The sequence below is a fragment of the Pinus tabuliformis genome, chromosome 5_1 (genome assembly GCF_031772625.1).
Source record: "Pinus tabuliformis cultivar Carrire ecotype Pingquan chromosome 5_1, CPIR1, whole genome shotgun sequence".
Lineage (NCBI taxonomy): Eukaryota > Viridiplantae > Streptophyta > Pinopsida > Pinales > Pinaceae > Pinus > Pinus tabuliformis.
Window position 1 is genome coordinate 405,187,944 of NC_142305.1, and position 19,475 is coordinate 405,207,418.

A 19,475-nucleotide genomic window follows, 5' to 3' on the forward strand; every position below is an offset into this window, starting at 1 on the left:
TATCTTCATGAGGTGTCATCATTATCCATTGATAAGTTGTCACTAAGATATATAATATTTAGAAGGTCATACTAATGTATTATAAATTCACATGTTAAGATTAATACAATATAATTCAAGGGTTTTAAGCCTTTTTCATGAGTTCCCTTGTCTTGTATTTTTTATCTCAATTGTTAACATGGTAATAAAGCTAACAAAGTTATGAGAGGTTGATATTATCAAAGCAAGGATATGTGATAAAATGAAAATGTTATAGCACTTGTCAATGAGGTTATGAGAGGTGATGAAAATATCAGAGCGGGTATTTCTTGCCCTGTTGAATCTTTTTGAAGGGCTTAATAAGTTTTTTCTTTCAAATTTGAATGGGCAAGGTCGAGGTGACCTTTGTTAAGGTTATTGTCAGAAATCCATCCTTCAATTGATCCAATTTTTGTAACCTTGTTAACTATTGAGACCAGAACATCACTAAGATAGAATAGAAATAAATAGGAACAATGTGTAAGAGTAGTCAACATCGATTGCATCTCGGCATGTGATTGACTATATAAAAATCTGATCAATCCTACTATTGTAAGAATTTCTGATAAATATGCTATTGGGGTTATTTGAGGTGGTTGTGTAGAATGGTTATCATCTCCCTCACCTACACTCGATTACAAGCAAGTGACATCATCATGATGAGAAATATTGTTGTAATGACTACATGTCTATGAATTAAAAAAGAGTTATGAGGATGTGATCCAAACTTAGAGGTGCCAAAAATTAGTAGGAGAGGTTGAGGTGATATTTGTTAAGGTTATTGTCAGAAAGGCATCCTCCATTTGATCCAGTACTTGTAACCTTGTTAACTATTGAGAACAGAAGCGAATATAGAATTGAAATAAATAGGAACAATGTGTAAGAGTAGTCAACATTGATTGCATCTAGGCATGTGATTGACTATAGAAAAAATTGATGAATATGATCAATCCCATTACTATAATAATTTCTGATAAATCTGCAGTTGGGGTTATCTAGGGTGGTTGACTAAAATGGTTATTATCTCCCCCACCCATGCTCAATTCCATGTGAGTGACATAATGACGATGAGAAATATTTTTGCAATAACTACATACCTATGAATAAATAAAAAATTCTTGAGGATGTGGTCCAATGGTTAGGTGGGGAGGTTTGGTCCCCACAAGTCATTTCGTTCAATCCCTCGAAGAACTATGTATGCCTGAGAGCTGCTCCATACATGGTTTTTTCAGTTGAAAAAAGAAAAGGATTTATGATAAAATGAACACCAAGAACTGTGATACAATACATAATATGATCAATGAAAAAAATAGATTATCTAGATTGTCCATCTGCCCACTGTCCTCAACAACTTGTTTCATATTGGCCTCCATCAGACCTACGATGACCATTGAAAATGTGAAGATTAATCCAATTCCAATTCTATGAAGCTAACAAATGTCAGTTTCATTTCTTGTTATACCTCGTAAGAAGGGAACAACCATGAGAATGGCATCATGCAGTGGCACAAGGATTACCTGCAAAATCCTCCAGCCCATGGTGCTTTGTCAATCATAAGCTTCAGGCCATCATCATCGATGAATCTTACCAGGGGTACCACCATTGAAATACATGGATGATATGAATGAGACCAAAAATACATGGATGCATGTAGGTGCATCACTTGTATTCATTTAGATGCATTGGAGTAGTTCTCCACTCGATGTGATAGGTGGCATATGGACATTGACTATATGCAAGATGGCATTGTGGCAATGGCATGGAAATAATTATCTTCACAATTAGTTAATATTTTCACAATCATTATTTCAAACTTGCTAAAATACTCGATGATACATATTCTTCCATAGAAATCCTCGCATATATATATTTTTAAGACTAAAACGATATATCCAACATTTGAAATCGGCAAGTATAATATATTTTAGATATATCACTATCAATACCCCTTTTTTTAGATGAATGAAAGAAATAAAGAAAATTATTTTAACGTCCACGAGGTTAAAAATAACCTATAGGACAAATTGCTTCTTCATCTGGTTGATGTATTCATCCCTTTTCCTGTGAACCCTCACAATAAACACTCCCAACTTCTTGACAAACCCCTCACCAAATAGATTATCCTAAGAGTTAGTTGCCATAATATCTGCATAGCTTTCCCTATCTCCTTTGAAGGCATCACATTTTAAAATGAAATGGTTTTGCATTTCCACTTTTCTGAAAGAACAAAAAATACATACTATTTCCTCCCACACTTATTTTGGTCTTTTCCAGCACCCTGTTTCACAACTGAGTTGATGAGAATTAGTCCTTAACTGAGCAATAAGAATTTTGGCTCTCCAAGAAATATTGGCCTCTATGTATGCTTTTTGTTGATGATTATGAGTGATATTAAACACTTCAATATAGAACTCTTTCTTTCTCCCTAATTCCTTATCCCAAGTATGCGTGTGGAACTTATACATAAAAAAAATCTTTTATCTCTTTACCGTTTATGTGACACGTGTTCAAATAAATACCCCATTTACTAAACCATTTGTTATTTTATTGCATCCAAGTCATTTTTATTTTGCACAATAAGTCATTAAACACAACCTTAGGCCACCTTCCCTCTTCCATTTGCTCATTTTTTTTAAATACATTTTGACTCGCACCATAGCAATTGCTTCAATAGGAGAAACCCCTATTTCACTTAACAAGATAGCAAAAGGAACTGCACTTTTATTTTTAAAGTTTTTCGTAATCTTACACTTCTGAATTTTCCCAATTTGTTTCCACTGCATGTCAGATGTACTGTTGGCCCACAATTCACAACCATTCAAAATAACCAGAATCACTATAAGCCCAAAAAGAGTTTAAGTGGTTTTCCAATTCCATAACTCTGTCTCTCTACACCAATTTTGAAAATCATAAAATGCTTTCCAACCCCCCAAAGTTCTTTTCTTTTTACATCCATCCCAGCTTAGATTTTTGTTGAAGTCAATTCTGAGGTATTTGTAATCTGCAACTTCTTCCAGAATGATAAAAACATGCTTATGGGATGCCAAATCTTGGGTTGTGTGTTTGAATGCATATAAACCCATGTTCATGGATGTATATCGGACTTTCATGATAATAAATATCATAATTTTAACACTAAATCTATATTTTTCAATTTGAAGTAATATCTTTTCTCTTTCGAGAAATTGATAGAGCTTTTTTTTGCCTTAGATAAAGGGAAAGGCTGCTATTTTTTTCTTTAATTACATGAAAAATATGTAAGGCATGTTATACAAAAATAATTGGGAGATATAGGTGAGAGAGTGTTGGGGGTGTCAATTGTAGGATTGGGCCACAAAATTTATATTCAGTGAAACGAGAGATTTAGTTGAGCTTGAATAAGAAAATGTTAGTGAAATTTTCATCAAGGGGTATCATATTCTCTTCCAATCCCCCAATTTTCCCTTTGATCATACCTTTGTGGTGGAACCTATTGAAAAATTTAACTAGGTTTGGTCTTCACAAAATGTATTTGTCAAAAGATTTTTTATTATTGTTACAATGACTTATTAAAGAATGGGTTCCATGCTTGGGTCATCATTTTATTAATCAAAGTCCCCATTATGGACTCCTAGGATTAATAAAAAGTTATTATAGTCATTTTATATTTTATGAGACCATTCTTTGGCTCTCAAATGATGTAAAAAGAATTATTTTTGAGTCAAAAATGAATTATGTAACCTCCACACCAAGTTGGCCTCAAGGAAGGCAATTCGACCTCACTGGAAGGCTATATATACAAGGCAGTTTGACTTCATTTAGGGCATCTTAATCTCTTTCATATAGTTTGATATCTGAAGTTGGAAGTTGGAAGCTAGGAAAAGTGTGAAGGTGAAGGAGGCTAAAAGGAGTGCAAGTTGGGTCAAGAAGGAAGGGAAGGACAAAATAAAAGTTTTGGTATCTCTCTGTCTCTATCTCGTGTGGGCTAGTCTAGGAGATCGAAGTCTCCTTGTCAAAGTCGAAGTTGCTACTAATGCCAGAAGTTGCCAAGTCGAAGTTTCTTCTGATGCCGGAAGCTACCAAGTTGAAGTTGTTTCTAATGTCAAAAGTTGCCAAGTCAAATTTGTTGTTGATGTAGCAAGTTCCCAAGTTGAGCTTGTTGCTAATGTTGGGAGTTTCCAAGTTGAAGTTGCTAGGGTCGAAGTGTTGCTGCCAGTAGGTCGAAGGTTGGATTGAAGAAGGAGAGGCTGGCTTGGTGTGGAGGAGGTCTTTGTCTAGGTTGAAGAGTCCCATGGAAAACTATTGTAGGTAGATATTTTGACTAGATTTTCCTCTAGATAGGGGTTTTTCCCTGACAGAGTGCCTGCATCTTGTGTCTTGTGTTTTTGTGATCTTCATGCACACATAATTTGGTAATTTCATGATGAAAGATAATATAACAAATAAGTAAAAGAAGGCAACATAATTCACAAGTAATTATCAATAAAGATAATTCTAACCCTAATCCTACTAGCACTGATTTCTCAACATGGGATCAGAGCTAAGGTCGAAGAAGATTGAAGATCACTTCATTGGCTTGAAGGAAATGATTACTCCCTCTATGATAAGAATGGGATTCAATAATGCATGAAGTTGTATCAAGAATATATTTTACTACTTATTCAACAAAGTCAAAATTCAAGGGTTCTTGGATGCTCTCACAAACTCTCTTCATGATGATAATGCATGTATTTGAGATGCTGGAAATTCCACAGTAGTCATTTTTGAATGTCAACGTTTCGATTCTATACCAAGACTCATTGTCAAGGCAAAGGTTGAGGAGTAGCAAAAGAGAAATGGAATAATAAATAGAGAGTGATCAATAAAATGGTCTGATGGAGAAATGAAAGCTAATAATATGTTACCTTATTTTTTTTATTAATGATATAATATTGTATTATTAATTTATTTTTATTTTAATTTGATTAATTTTTTTTATTGTAATGTTTTTATATAAACATTAATTCAAATACCTTAATCTATTAAATATATTAATAACCATTTTGGTATGTTAACATATTAATAATGATCAAATATATTTGAATTAATATGAATTTTAGTTATTGTAAATTGAAAGTTATCTTGTATTAATTTTTTTATTAATGATATAGTATTTTTTTATTACTTTATTTTATTTTAATTTGATTAAATTAAGTTATGATGATAATGTTTTTATATACAAATATTAATTCAAATACCTTAAAATCTATTTAATATATTAATATATATAAATAAATACTATGGTATGTTAATATATTTAATAATTGATTAATATATTTGAATTACTATGTCTTTTATTTATTGTAAATTGAAAGTTATCTTATTTTAGTTTAATGAATCAATGAAATGTTACTTAATATGTTTGTCGTATAAATATATTTAGTTAATTTTTATTTTAAATATATTAATATATTCAAATTTAAATTTAAATATATTGATATATTTAAATACTAATTAAATATATTTTAATTAAGTTACTTGATTTAATATTATTAATGGAAGTAGATAAGGATTAAGGAATAGAGGTGGTTGAGGTGGTTAGGGTAGAAGGATTAGCTTGGAGGTTGCACCTTTGAGTGAGGAGGGGTATCCAACTCATGTTGACCTCAATCACACCATCTCTGTTGAGATTGATAGGGTTTAGTTAATTTTTATTTTAAATATATTAATATATTCAAATTTAAATTTAAATATATTGATATATTTAAATACTAATTAAATATATTTTAATTAAGTTACTTGATTTAATATAATTAATGGAAGTAGATAAGGATTAAGGAATAGAGATGGTTGAGGTGGTTAGGGTAGAAGGGTTAGCTTGGAGGTTGCATCTTTGAGTGAGGGGTATCCAACTTATGTTGACCTCAATCCCACCATCTCTGTTGAGATTGATGGGGTTTTTCATGATCTCGAGCTCTTCACGTATAGTTCTTTTGTAATAATGGTTCTCCCTGGAGACTATTTCCATGTCTTCAAGGCACACATGATGGTTAGTCTTGGATGAATGTCCGGCAAGAGCTGAGGATCTGATTCTCCCTTTCTTAATATCTGCAGCATGCTCTTTGAGTCTAATTTTGAAGGATCTTCCTGTCTCACCAATGTAACATTTACCACAAGAGCATTTGACTTTATAAACACCTTTTTGCTAGAAGTGATCAAGGTCATCTTTCACATATTTTATCTTATGCTGGATCATATTCACTGGTTTGAACGAGGTTGTTATACATTTCTTTCTCAGGACCCTGGCTAGTTTGTCAGTGACTCCCTAGATGTAAGGGAGATATGCTTTCTAATTAGGGTTTGAGAGTTGGAAGAGGGGGGTCTAGAAGAAGTTCTAAATTTGGATTTTATGATGGCTCTATTGATATCTTTGTACCTCTAACCGGTGTTTAGGAAAACATTTTTCAGATGTTCAATCTCCTCATCTACATGCTCCTTGTTAGGTATCCTTAAACCTTTGGTGAAGAGTGCGTTGAGAACCCCCATCTTCTGGGACGGGTTGTGATGAGAATTCTCATGCAGGTAGCTATCTGTGTGAGCCTTTTTTCTGTATACTTTATGACCCAACGATCCATTTATTTTCCTAATAAGAAGAATGTAAAGGAATGGAATGCAGTCGTTCTCCTCACTATCCACTGTGAATTTAATGTCATTGGAAATTCTATTAAGGTGATTCAAGAAGTTGTTTAGCTCAGAATCTCCATGCGGTGAATTCAAACTAGTATCATCAACGAACCTAGTCCAAAATTAGGGCTTAAGAGGGTAAGATTCCAAGGCATTCTTTTCAAATTTCTCCATGAAGAGGTTGGCTACTATGGGGGATAATTTCGATCCCATAGCACCCCTCTGAAATTGAGAGAACAAAATCTATGTTATTAACGGCCTGGGATCAACATCATTGAAGCTAGAGAAAGGAATCTAAGGAACCTCTAGAAGTTGATTAAAGGATCGTATAAGGAGACCTTATAAGGAAATAATCTTACTATCTTCAAGAACAATGTCTAAGACAATAAAGGGAGAGAACAAATTAGAAGAGCATCCAATTACAATGCTTGGAAGAAGAGGATAGATATCATCCTCGAAAAGAATAAAGTATTTGATCTAGTAAAAGGAAAAGTGAAGAAGTCTACAAAATCAAGAAGTCTAAAGGGACGAGGATCAAGCAAAATTTACCAAATAAGTTTCACCAAAGAAGAACATGATGGAAGGACCCGAAGTCAAGGACCTATTTGCGAGAAACTCTTAGGGACTCTAACCCTTGCATGTCATTTTGCTCTAAGTATCCTTCAAGCTTGGAGGGAGCCCTTACTAACTTCCAAAAGATAAGTATCTTATTAACTTTTAATTTTTAGTTTTCCTTACTTTTCTAAGTTTGTTTGCATTAAATACTAATCACATTTATATTCATATTTTCCTTGTTTAGGAAAAGCTTGCTGAAGAGTCAAGGATGGATGACTCACAAGACAAAGCACTAAAATTACAACGTTTGTTAAGAAACAAAAAGGTATGTCTTCAACTATAATTTTTTTCTCTCTTCATGATATTCATTCTTGAGAGCCTATTACTAATAGATTTTTGTCTAGCTCTCTTGAATCTTAAATATTCCTGATTGGCTGTTTCATTATTAGTTAAATATACCCTCCTCATATCTTTGATTACTCTTGTGGAACCCAAGAAAGGTTCATTGTGAAAACCCTAACTTAAGGATATGTCGATGATTATGTGTTAAACCATAACCTACTTAGGTTTATTATTGAAAGAAATTTATGATGAAGTCATGTTTGGGGATTTTGGTATGGTTATGGAAACCCTAACTTGTTAGGGTTGAATGGTGATGTATGAAATCCCAAACCTTTGAAGTATTGATAATTTATGGTTTGATATGCTTTTTATTGAAACCTTAAATCCTTAGGGTTTGGTAGGGTGTATAAGACCCTTATAATTTCTTAAAAATGAGATCCTTGGCATGTGTGTGTTTGTCCAATAAAACCTATTCTGATCAAGTTTGTATTGATATTTTTGTAGTTGGGTTTTACTAACACATGTTATGATATTCTTATGCTTGATGATGGGATCCTAGATGTATGAGTTGACCTAATTGTTGATGGTCATGATTCCTAGGGTTTGTCACTAAGCCCTAGTTGTTACACAATAATTTGTCACACCTCCTGCACTTCCTTGTGACATACCCCGAAGTGCCCGAAACATGACCATAATGCAATGTACTCATTCATATATGGAGCTCAGATCCTCCCTAAGACATTGATTGTAAAATGCCTTGAGCTTCCCCTGAAGGAAATAGCTCTAAAACCCTAATTTGAGAATCATCACCCTTATGAGACTAAAAACCATGATGATCACATGTTGAACTATACCAGACCCGCGATGGCATCACTCTGTTTGTTTGTATAACTGTGATGATCCCAAAAAGGAAATTTTCCCAAAGAGGATGAGAAGCTTCATGATCTAGAAGCTTCCAGAGCGACGAGCTAGAGTTTGTTTTGCGTAGATGAGGTCGAATTATCCCAACTTGGCTTCTTCGTCTCATCCCTATGAGCTACATCCTTGAGATGAGGGACTACTCCTATATTTGGAGAGATCCTAACTCCCTTTCCCAGCCTATATATTCATCCTCTCCCATTCCCAAATGGTTAGAGGTTGGTTGGTCTGGTTGGTCTTTGCATATTTGCACCCTTATGCTAAGATTGTGCCTATATGCTATTCATTTGGCTTGGAGAAGGAGTGCTTGGAGAGCTTAGCTTGGACTTGGATATTCATTCAAGGAGAGCCTATCAACATCAAGGCTTGGTTGTATGCTTCCCCTTATTTTCTATTAATAAACAACTACTGGTTCATTTTCCCTAAATGTGTATGCTCATGTATCATTTAGCTTAACATTCCTTGATCAGTTAAGTAGGTTGCTTTTGAATATGCTATTTGTGTTTGCATGCCTTGTTGTGTCTCGATCTCTTATGCAGGTGCATAAACGCTGAGAGCAGCAGGAACGAGGCCATGATGCAAGTGATTCAAGGTCTTCAACAAAGGAGATCAAGATAACATCAGAAGGAGGTAGGCCATCTTCTTCATCTCTCTTTTCAATTGCAACTTAGGAAAGTGTCTACTAGATTGTCACTTCGGTTGCTATAACCACTCATTGGGCTAGAAGCATCGTTTCTGTCCACAGAGAGGATTTACCTAGACAAAAAAATGGCAACTCCACTGGGGAAGCTATAACCCTTTCCATTCAATCCTTCACCTTGAATTTGTGATGAGTTTGGCGAACCATTAGTTTTATAGCTTGTTTGATTTTTTGTAACTATTTTCACTTGCTGGTGATTGCTTGAGGACATTGATTTTTGTCTGGTCTTAAAGATTTTTTATGTTTTCTTCATTTTTCTTGCCCATCGTGATTTTCTTCCTGACAGTTGCGATGAGATCGCCGATGTTTTAATGACAGTCGTGATTATTGTTGTTTTCCCTTAATAGATATGATGATCCTAGAGTATAAGAGAAAAAAATGTTTTTCTTCTTGTTTTTAGTCTTTATGTCCTCAGTGATTTTCCAGAGTGTCTATGGTGTTTTTGATTGATTATCTTGACTAATTTGCAAAATTTGTCTCACTGGCTTTGAAATGAAATCTGATTGAGTTCTAGGGTTTCTAGTCAATTGGTCATCACTTGCTGCTTGTTGGTGTCGTTGAGATGTTTTTTTTGCTGATTGATTGAGTGTTGTTTTTTGTGGAAATCATTGAAAACATCGTTTTACATTTGTTTTAGCTTGTATTTCGAAATCTAATTTTCATGAAAATGCATTAGATTAGTTGCATTGAAAAGTTATTTTTTGAGATTCATCATTGAAAATAGATTACATTTTTCAGTGATTGAAAGCTAAAAACTGTATTAGGTGTATCAAATCATTCAAAATGGAATGAAAATCATAATTCATCTAAGTGCATATTTGTAAAGTAAAACCATTTTTGCTTTCGAAAAAGTTGCATTTAGGATAGTTAGAAGTCAAAATCATTTTTACTTTTGGCATTGTGTTTGGAAGATGAAAGTGAAAGAAATTTTCATTTTCATTGAGTTGATTGCATTTTCCTTTGCTCATTGCATTAGATTGCATTGATTGAATCAAAGTGAAAATAAAAATAATTATTGCATCTTAGTGAAGGAAAGATATTTTTGTTTCTTATAGGATCACATCTTGTTGTTGCATTTAGTGAAATGAAATATTAGATTTCCTTTTCACATTTTGCATTGTGAAAGTTAGTGGAAGGCATTCCGCATGATGCATTATTGATTGGAATTTCTTCCCTTGATTAATCTAGCTTTCATAGAAACGAAAAGTTTTCCTTTTCTCATATAGTTGCATCATAGGTGTTCAGGTGACATTGTTTTGAGCCTTAAAACTGAAACATAATTGAAGATAAATGTTAAAATCTATCAATTAATCTAAGGAACATTTGAAACATTAACACTCATACTTAGTGGTCTAAGCTAGAGACGTGTTCTGACGTCTATAAAACTCAGCAGCTGTCATTCACTTTTGCACTAGACAATGCTAGCACAAACTTGTGCTCCCCATATCGTCGAGTATATAAAGGGAGACCCTCATAGGTTGCAAACCTTTATCCATAGGAAGCCGAGTATGCCGCCCTGTAAACGTGATACACCAAACACAACATTCAGGGAGATTTTATGCACGTACGTCAAGTCCTTGGTAAATTTATTTGCTAAGGTGTATATTGTAGTTCACGATTACTTGGTACTCCTTTTTTCCTAGAGTTATCTGAGTGGTCATTTCGATCTTTTCTGACTCCTTAAATTTGAAAAGGTCATCGAGCACTTGTCCTTTCAAGCTTGTTAAACCAACAAAGCGACTATAGTCACCTTTTTGTCCTTTTCTCGACTCTTAAAACATGAAAAGGCAAAGTTTTTGTTTCAAATTCTAAAATTAATTGACCACAGAACAACATCCTTCCTGTGGAAATAATCCTTAGTAGATCTTAGGTTGATACTGATGGCAACATTTCCTGAGTTTACCAGTCAAGGAAACCCCTTTGACGGGAATCCTAGTCCTTTTCCTTATTTTGGAAATGCTTCTCCTTATATGGAAACGTTGTTCCTTCCTAGATTGACCATAGGTCTGCCATTTTGGTTGTTTTCGCCCTCGGTGGTTCCGTGTGTCCAAACTGATTTTCAACCAAGTTCTCCACCACCTGAACAACATCAACTTCATGTTGATCCTAAAGCTAACCCCTCGCCTTCTTCGCCTATTTATTCACCCCATTCTTCCTCTTTTCATGGTGAAAGTATGGATTATAGTACCCAGGAAGCTAAGAAGAAGAAGAAGAAAAATAAGCAAGGGGGAAACCAAGCAACCATTGCCACCGATGCAACTAGTGAAGAAAAATCTTCCAACCAACCCCATAAAGTAAAATTCCCTTGCATGTTATGTAAGGGTTACCACCTTCTTCAGAATTTTCCTGGCATTCCCAAGGTCTTAGAAATGTGGTCCACAGGTTCACATCGACCTTTTTCATCAACCTCTGGTAGTCATGCTGGTGATAAACCTTCAACTAGTAAATCCTATGGGAAAAAGGGAAAAGTCAAATTTCCCTATAAGTTGTGTGAAGGTAATCATCCCATTCACCTTTGTCCTTTTATGGATGAAGCTTCCAAAGAGTTGGAAAACCTTACAACTTCTCAACCTCATCTTCTGGCTGGTTATCGAAAGCTTTCCCCTGATCCTTCACTAGTTGATCCAGTGATTGATCAAAAGTCATGTTTGGGCAACCCCAATCTCTCTGAAAGTGAGTCTCGTGAGTCCATTATTGACCGACCATTGGTTGGGAAAACAATAGAATTGACTTCACCTTTAGTTAACCATACCTTTCTGGTAGAGAGTGAACCCCATATTACTCAGGTTCTTCTGGTTTCTTCAGTTTCGAATGAACTAGAGGGAAATCCTCCCATTCCTAAGGTAAAGGAGAGCAGTTCTCCCATTACCATATATCAAGAGGGTAGCTCTCACATTCCTACGACACCTCCTCTGAGTAGTTTAGTCACTTCTTTTGATTGGAGTCGATTAACAAGATATCGCCTTCCATCTTATGTGCCTCTCCAGATTATAATACATGCTTACCATATGGCCGTACCTAGCACAGTCATAGACGAGGGTGCATTCGTTAGCATTCTATCCTTAACTTATTGGCAAGCTTTGTGTTCTCCTCAGCTTGTCCTCGTCACCCAGAATTTATTAGCTTTTAACAGAGGAACTAGTCAATCATTAGGGATCCTTCCTAAGTTACCTATTACTTTGGGAGGAAAGACTGTCTATATAGATCTGATGGTTGTCCAAGGCCCATTCGATTTTAATATACTCCTTGGTCGTGATTATGTTTATGTCATGGGAGATCTTGTCTCTTCTCTCTTTCGAGTGATGTCTTTCCCGCATGAAGGAAGCATTGTGATCATTGATCATCTTACATTCACTGGTCCTGAATCAAATCCCACTTGACCATCATCCCTAAATGGTTCTCATATGCAAGCGGTATCCCCCCCGCCATAGGCTAATTATGTGGCCACCTATTCCATGCCCGCATCTACTGATGATCTAGTAGGTGATGTAGTACACCATGTACTGGGGGCATTGGAGCCCAATTTTTCATTTGGATCCTAGGACATGTATCCCTTCTAGAGTGTTGTTCTCCCATCTAATGAGAACCTCTTGGAAGCCATGGCCTATTTTGGGTGGTGATAAAAGGCCATGGAGTAGAGTTCCTTGTCTTGTGTCAAGCTCGTTAAAAAATGAAACAAGGGTCTTGGAGTAGAGTTCATTGTCTTGTGTCAAGCTCGTTAAGAAATGAAACAAGGGTCTTGGAGCAGAGTTCCTTGTCTTGTGTCAAGCTCGTTAAAATATGAAACAAGGGACATGAGGATAGTTATTTTACTATGTCAACCTTGCTAAAAAATGAAATAGGTCTCGATGAGCATGGTTCTTTTCCTGTGTCAAGCTCGTTAAAAAATGAAACAAATCCCCTTCCAATTCGAATCTTTTATTAGATCTCGTAAAATCCCAGTCGAGTCTTTCACTTGATCTCGTAAGCCTTCATTCGATCCACATGTTAGTAACCAGTAGTCTACTTAGGTGAATGAAATGAAGCTTGGGGGGCATGTACCTTGAATTGATTCATTATGCTGGGGGCATGCAAACTTATCTCAAGCATAGTTTATCTTTGTTTCAAGCTTGTGTAAAAATGAAACCAAATCCAAGCATAGTTTATCTTTGTTTCAAGCTTGTGTAAAAATGAAACCAAATCCAAGCATAGTTTTTCTCATGTTTCAAGCTTGTGAAAAAATGAAACCATCCTCAAGTATACTCAAGCATAGTTTCTCATGTTTCAAGCTTGTGTAAAAATGAAACCATTCCCACTTTACATCTCGTGATTGCCATTTTTATCAGCCGATTTTTGCTAGATGAGCCTTGGTTTGTTCATTCCATCGTCACCGTCTCTTTGGCCGATCATGTGCTTTCACTTGGTTGTTTTACCCTTGCCCAAGGAACATCTGCGATGAGTGGTCTTATTGACTAGCCTCTTGACAATTACATTTTTTGAGCAGTTCCATCATCACCAAACCAGTTGCTATCCTTTTATACCACTCATTCTTCTAGGCACAATCATCTTTAAGCCCTTTTTTGACTCTCAAAAACTAAAAAGATCGTCGAGTACTTGTCATTTCTAACTCATTAAATAAAATGAATCGACGTCACCTCAGTATAAGTTTACCCCTTTTTTGGGCTGAGATTGACTATTTACGAAAAAGGTACTCCTTCGTCAACATGGTCAAGAGGTTTGGTCGGAGATTGTTTTCTACCTTTTCGAGTTCGAGATACAAATTATGAAAAGGGCCATGATGGAGTTTTTTTTTCATCTCTTTTTCAAACTCTCTAAATATGAAAAAGACAACAAGTTATTATTACGTGAAACTTGCTAAAATATTACGACGAAAGACTCGTCACCATGATGAGACTGAGTTTCTCCTTCCTAGGACTCATAAAACTTACTAGGATGGATTCATCCGAAGGGTGAACTTATATGACAAGCATATGGTATCCTCTTCAAGCTTGTGTAAAAATAAAGAGGTGCTCACTAGAAATAGTGGGGGAAAATGTGAAAGTGAAACATCCTTTATATAGGCAACATGTCACTCTTGAATATGACACTCTTTTGCTTTCGTGTCGGGTTTGGGATATCCTCACTCAGCCAATTGTCCTCCTAGGTTTGGGTGATCTATTTTTGCCTATGATTTAACTATTCCATTTTGTTATTATGAGCTTTAGTCCTATGTTGAGTCAAGTGTTGCCACACTCCGGAGTCATGTCACCAGTGTTCAAGAGAAGTCCTATCTGCAGTCATTTATCTATACATTATTTGACCCATTGTTACAGTCTTGGATCTTATTCATTTCATTCCACTTTATTCCTTGTTTTTTATCGGTGATGGGAGACTCATTATGAATATCCTTCGACGGATCACTTCCTATCGACTTTAGATCATAATCTAGGAAGATGACTTAAAAACTCCCTTTCATTACCTTAGAGATTGCATGCATTAATGGAAAGTTCTTCACATCCGATGACAGGTTTTCACTATTGGCCTTCAGCCAAGTGATTCCATGAGTGTTCGACTTCACATTCGTTATCACATTCACGGATTGTACTGTCCTACCTTGAGAACCATTGTCATTACAGGTGGTTCCTCTCTTGCCTGTTAACGGTCCACATCAATGGCCGGTAATCAGGTGGTTTTCTAGCATGTTCAACTGCGACACATTCATTCGCATTTTAGAATTCGTACTTTGATCAGGTTGGGATGGAGTGAAAGACCCTGAGTTTTGTCTAATATAACTCAAGCTGCGTGAAGTTATGTATTATTCATGATTGTACACATGCTTCTGCTATACGGATGGTTGTGACCATACCGTGGGACTTTACATTTATGATGATCCTTCTATATTGGATGGTTGCGTCCATGCCTTGGATCTTAGATTTATAGATGATCCTTCTCATTGGATGGCTGCGCCCATGCTATGGATCCTTTCATATAGTCCCTTCTATTTGGATGGCTGTGTCCATACCGTGGATTCATGTTTTGATATCAGATATGTATATGTATATGCATCCTTGATTTGCAAGTCTCTTAACAGTGTTTGTCCTCTTCCTTGCAGAAGCTCATAAAGCATCTCATCTTTCACTCCCCATTCTACCTTCATGCTTTAGGGGGCATCTGTTACACAATATTTTGTCACACCTCCTGCACTTCCCTATGACATACCTCGAAGTGCGCAAAACATGACCATAATGCAGCGTACTCATTCATATATGCAGCTCAGATCCTATTTAAGACATTGATTGGAAAATGCCTTGAGATTCTCCTAAAGGAAATAACTTTAAAACCCTAATTTGAGAATCATCGCCCTTATGAGACTAAAAACCACGATGATCTCCTGATGCACTATACCAGACCCGTGATGGCATCACTCTGTTTGCTTGTATACCCACGATGATCCCAAAAAGGCAATTTTTCCAAAGAGGATGAGAAGCTTCGTGATCTAGAAGCTTCCAGAGCGATGAGCTGGAGGTTGCTTGGCGTAGATGAGGTTGAATTCTCCCAACTTGGCCTCTTGGTCTTATCCCTATGAGCTACCTCCTTGAGATGAGGGCCTACTCCTATCTTTGGAGAGATCCTAACTCCCTTTCCCAGCCTATATATTCATCCTCTCCCATTCCCAAATGGTTAGAGGCTGGTTGGTCTGGTTGGTCTTTGCCTATTTGCACCCTTATGCTAAGATTGTGCCTATACGCTATTCATTTGGCTTGGAGAAGGAGTTCTTGGAGAGCTTAACTTGGACTTGGATATTCATTCAAGGAGAGCCTATCAACATCAAGGCTTGGTTGTATGTTTCCCCTTATTTTCTATTAATAAACAATTGCTGGTTCATTTTCCCTAAATGTGTATGCTCATGTATCATTTAGCTTAAGATTCCTTGATCAATTAAGTAGGTTGCTTTTGAATATGCTATTAGTGTTTGCATGCCTTGTTGTGTCTCGATCTCTTGTGCAGGTGCATAAACGCTGAGAGCAGCAAGAATGAGCCCGTGACGCAAGTGGTTCAAGGTCTTCAACAAAGGAGATGAGATAACATCAGAATGAGGTAGGCCATCTTCTTTGTATCTCTTTTCAATTGCAACTTAGGAAAGTGTTTAGTAGATTGTCACTTCGGTTGCTAAACCCACTCATTTAGCTAGAGGGATCATCTCTGTCAATCGAGAGGATTTACCTAGACAACACTAGTCGAAATCTGGTTCTCTAGGATGATAGTATTTGTGAATTCTAGGGTTTTGTAACTAACCCTTAGTGAAAGTCGAAATCTCTAATATATAATGACATTATGATAAATTTAGATTTGTGTAAAGTTGTTGAAATCTGAGTTTTAGTTATGGTTGATGTTTTGAGAAAATATAGGGTTTGCAACAAACCCTAGTGAAAAATAGTCATGTTGTTGATTGAGATGTGATTGGTTTTGATTATTAAATCTCATATATGAAATCTAGGGTTTGTATGAAATCCTAGTAGGAAGTCTAAGATATGAGTTCTGAAAGTTTTTAGATACATTATAGATCTATATTTGTTTGAATTATTTTTACGGTTTGCAATATGATGTAGTAGAGTATGTCATAGATTTGGAAGAAACATTGAAACCCTAGATGTAATCAAAGTTATTATGAAATGCTCAAAGTATTGATGAAATAGCCTAGGGTTTATGTCAAAAACCCTAGCAAAAAGTTGAATAGTAATTAAGTTTGGGCATATGATATATAAAGTTGAATTCTTTCGTGATTTTGATATGGTTAACTTCATTCTTCTATATATTTGGTTGCACTTGCTATCTAAGTTGTGCAAGTACACAATATTCAAGATGGTGAAGATGTCCGTAAAGTAAAGTTGATATGATAAGCATGATGTGAATAATGATGGTCATGATAATTTTAATGAGAAGGATGGAAGCCATGAAAAATTCTCTAATGTCGTAGAAAAGAAGTTGAGCCCCCTAAGTTAATATGGAGCTTGGGTATATTCCTTTTATAGGAATGATTAGATTCTCCCTCGTTAAGAGGGAGTGGTGGATATGGTTCTCTACTTCATGTGTCATGCACTAGACATAGACTAACAACTGTAAGTTTTAGTGAAGGCCATGAGTAAGAGAAGAAATTGGAGAATGTACTTTGAAGGGCTACTGAGATAAGAAGAGCTGAATCTATTTGTAGAATATGTTACTGCATGAAAATTAGGAGAGGAAGTTGTATGGTTGAGGAATATTCTATCAAGATTCATTGGGAAAGCTCTAAGTCCTACTATGAAAAGTTGAGAAGCAACATCAAGTTGTCTGGAAGACCACATAGGTATTTTTTCATTTATATACATTTTAAAGTTTGTTAATGATTGGGCTTGTGTTTGTACAGGTAAAATCACTCGAAGGTGTGATAGCATGCTTTTACATGCTTAGGGTTGTCAATCAGTTTGATCGGAAGAGATGTGTAGTTGATCTATTTGATCGAGGAGGACTTGTTAGCGATTGCAATAATCTGGAAGTTGAGGTTTTGTGTGATACATTTCTTGCGGAGGACATCTAGCCGACATTACGTGTTGATGTCTAGTTCCCGAAGTAGGGATGGTGGCATTGGTCGTAGAGCTCTGATCTCAGATACACACTTAGATCCATGGGTTGATGGTTAGTAAGTAAGCCTGATGTAAGCTAGAGAGGCTAAAAGCTTTAGTCCATCTTAGTCCCAATTTGATATATTTCCCTGGTAAGGAATCTAGTCCATGGCATTTTGGTGCCTAAATTCTTCACAGTTCATATAGTTTGAGATCTTCCATATTAATACCTCCCTAGTTAAGAGGGAGTGTTGAAAAATGTAACTAGGTTCAATCTTCATAAAATGTACTTGTTAAAAGAATTTTTATTATTGTTAGAATGACTTATTAAAGCATGGTTTCCATGCTTGGCTCATCATTTTATTAGTCAAAGTCCCCATTGTGGACTCCTAGGATTAATACATAGTTATTATAGTCATTTTATATTTATGAGACCCTTCTTGGGCTTTCAAGCGATGTAAAAAGAATTATTTTTAAGTAAAAAATGAATTATGTAACCTCCACACCAATTTGGACGCAAGAAGATCAAGTCGGCCTCAAGGAAGGAAATTCAACCTCATTGGAAGGCTATATATACAAGGCAATTAGACTTCATTTGGGGCATCTCACTCTCTCTCATATAATTTGATATCTGAAGTTGGAAGCTGGGAAAAGTACGAAGGTGAAGAAGGAGGCTAAAAGGAGTGTGATTTTGGTGAAGAAGGAAGGGAAGGACATAATCAAATTTTTGGTCTCTCTCTCTCTCTCTCTCGTGTGGGCTAGTTTAGGAGATCGAAGTCTCCTTGTCAAAGTTGAAGCTGTTGTTGATGCGGGAAGCTGTCAAGTCAAAGTTGCTTCTGATGCTGGAAGCTGCCAAGTCGAAGCTGTTGCTAATGATGGATGCTTCCAAGTCAAAATTGCTACTAATGATGGAAGCTTCAATTCAAACTTGTTAGGGTTGAAGTGCTTCTACTACTAGGTCAAAGGTTGGATCGAAGAAGGAGAGGCTGGCTTGGTGTGGAGGAGGTCTTTGTTTAGGTTGAAGAATCTCAAGGAAAACTATTGAAGGAAGAGATTTTGATTGGGTTTTCCCCTATATAGGGCTTTTTCCATGGAAGAGTGCCTAAATCTTGTGTCTTGTATTTTTTTGATCTTCGTGCACACATAATTTGGTAATTGCTTGATGAAAGATAATATAACAAATAAGTAAAAGAATCCAACATAATTCACAAGTAATTATCAAGAAAGAGAAATCTAACCCCTAATCCTACTAGCGCTGATCTCTCAACATAAGCTCCATTTTCTTTGAACAACCCAAGCTTATTGCTCAGGGTCAACATGAGGAGGCTTACATTATTATGTATATCTATGACTTGTTCTTCTAGCCATGTAAACCTGTCCTTTGCTAGACCCTGATGGTTATCATAATTTGATTTGTCATCCATGATTATGGTTTTATGACTTCATTTTTTAATTGATTCGATCCCATCCAACTTCCTAAAGATACCCAAAGAAACATGCTCTGATATCAATATGATCTGTAAGTCACCATGGATATTCTTCTAAACATTTCATCACAACATATTTTGTAAAATATATTGAAATTTAAAAACTATACTGTGACAATTAATTTTCTGTAGATTTATATATTTATCAATTATTGTTTTTGGGCTTATGCTAGTGATAGATAAAATGTAAAAATAGAGAATAATGAAATACAACACACACCAATAATAATG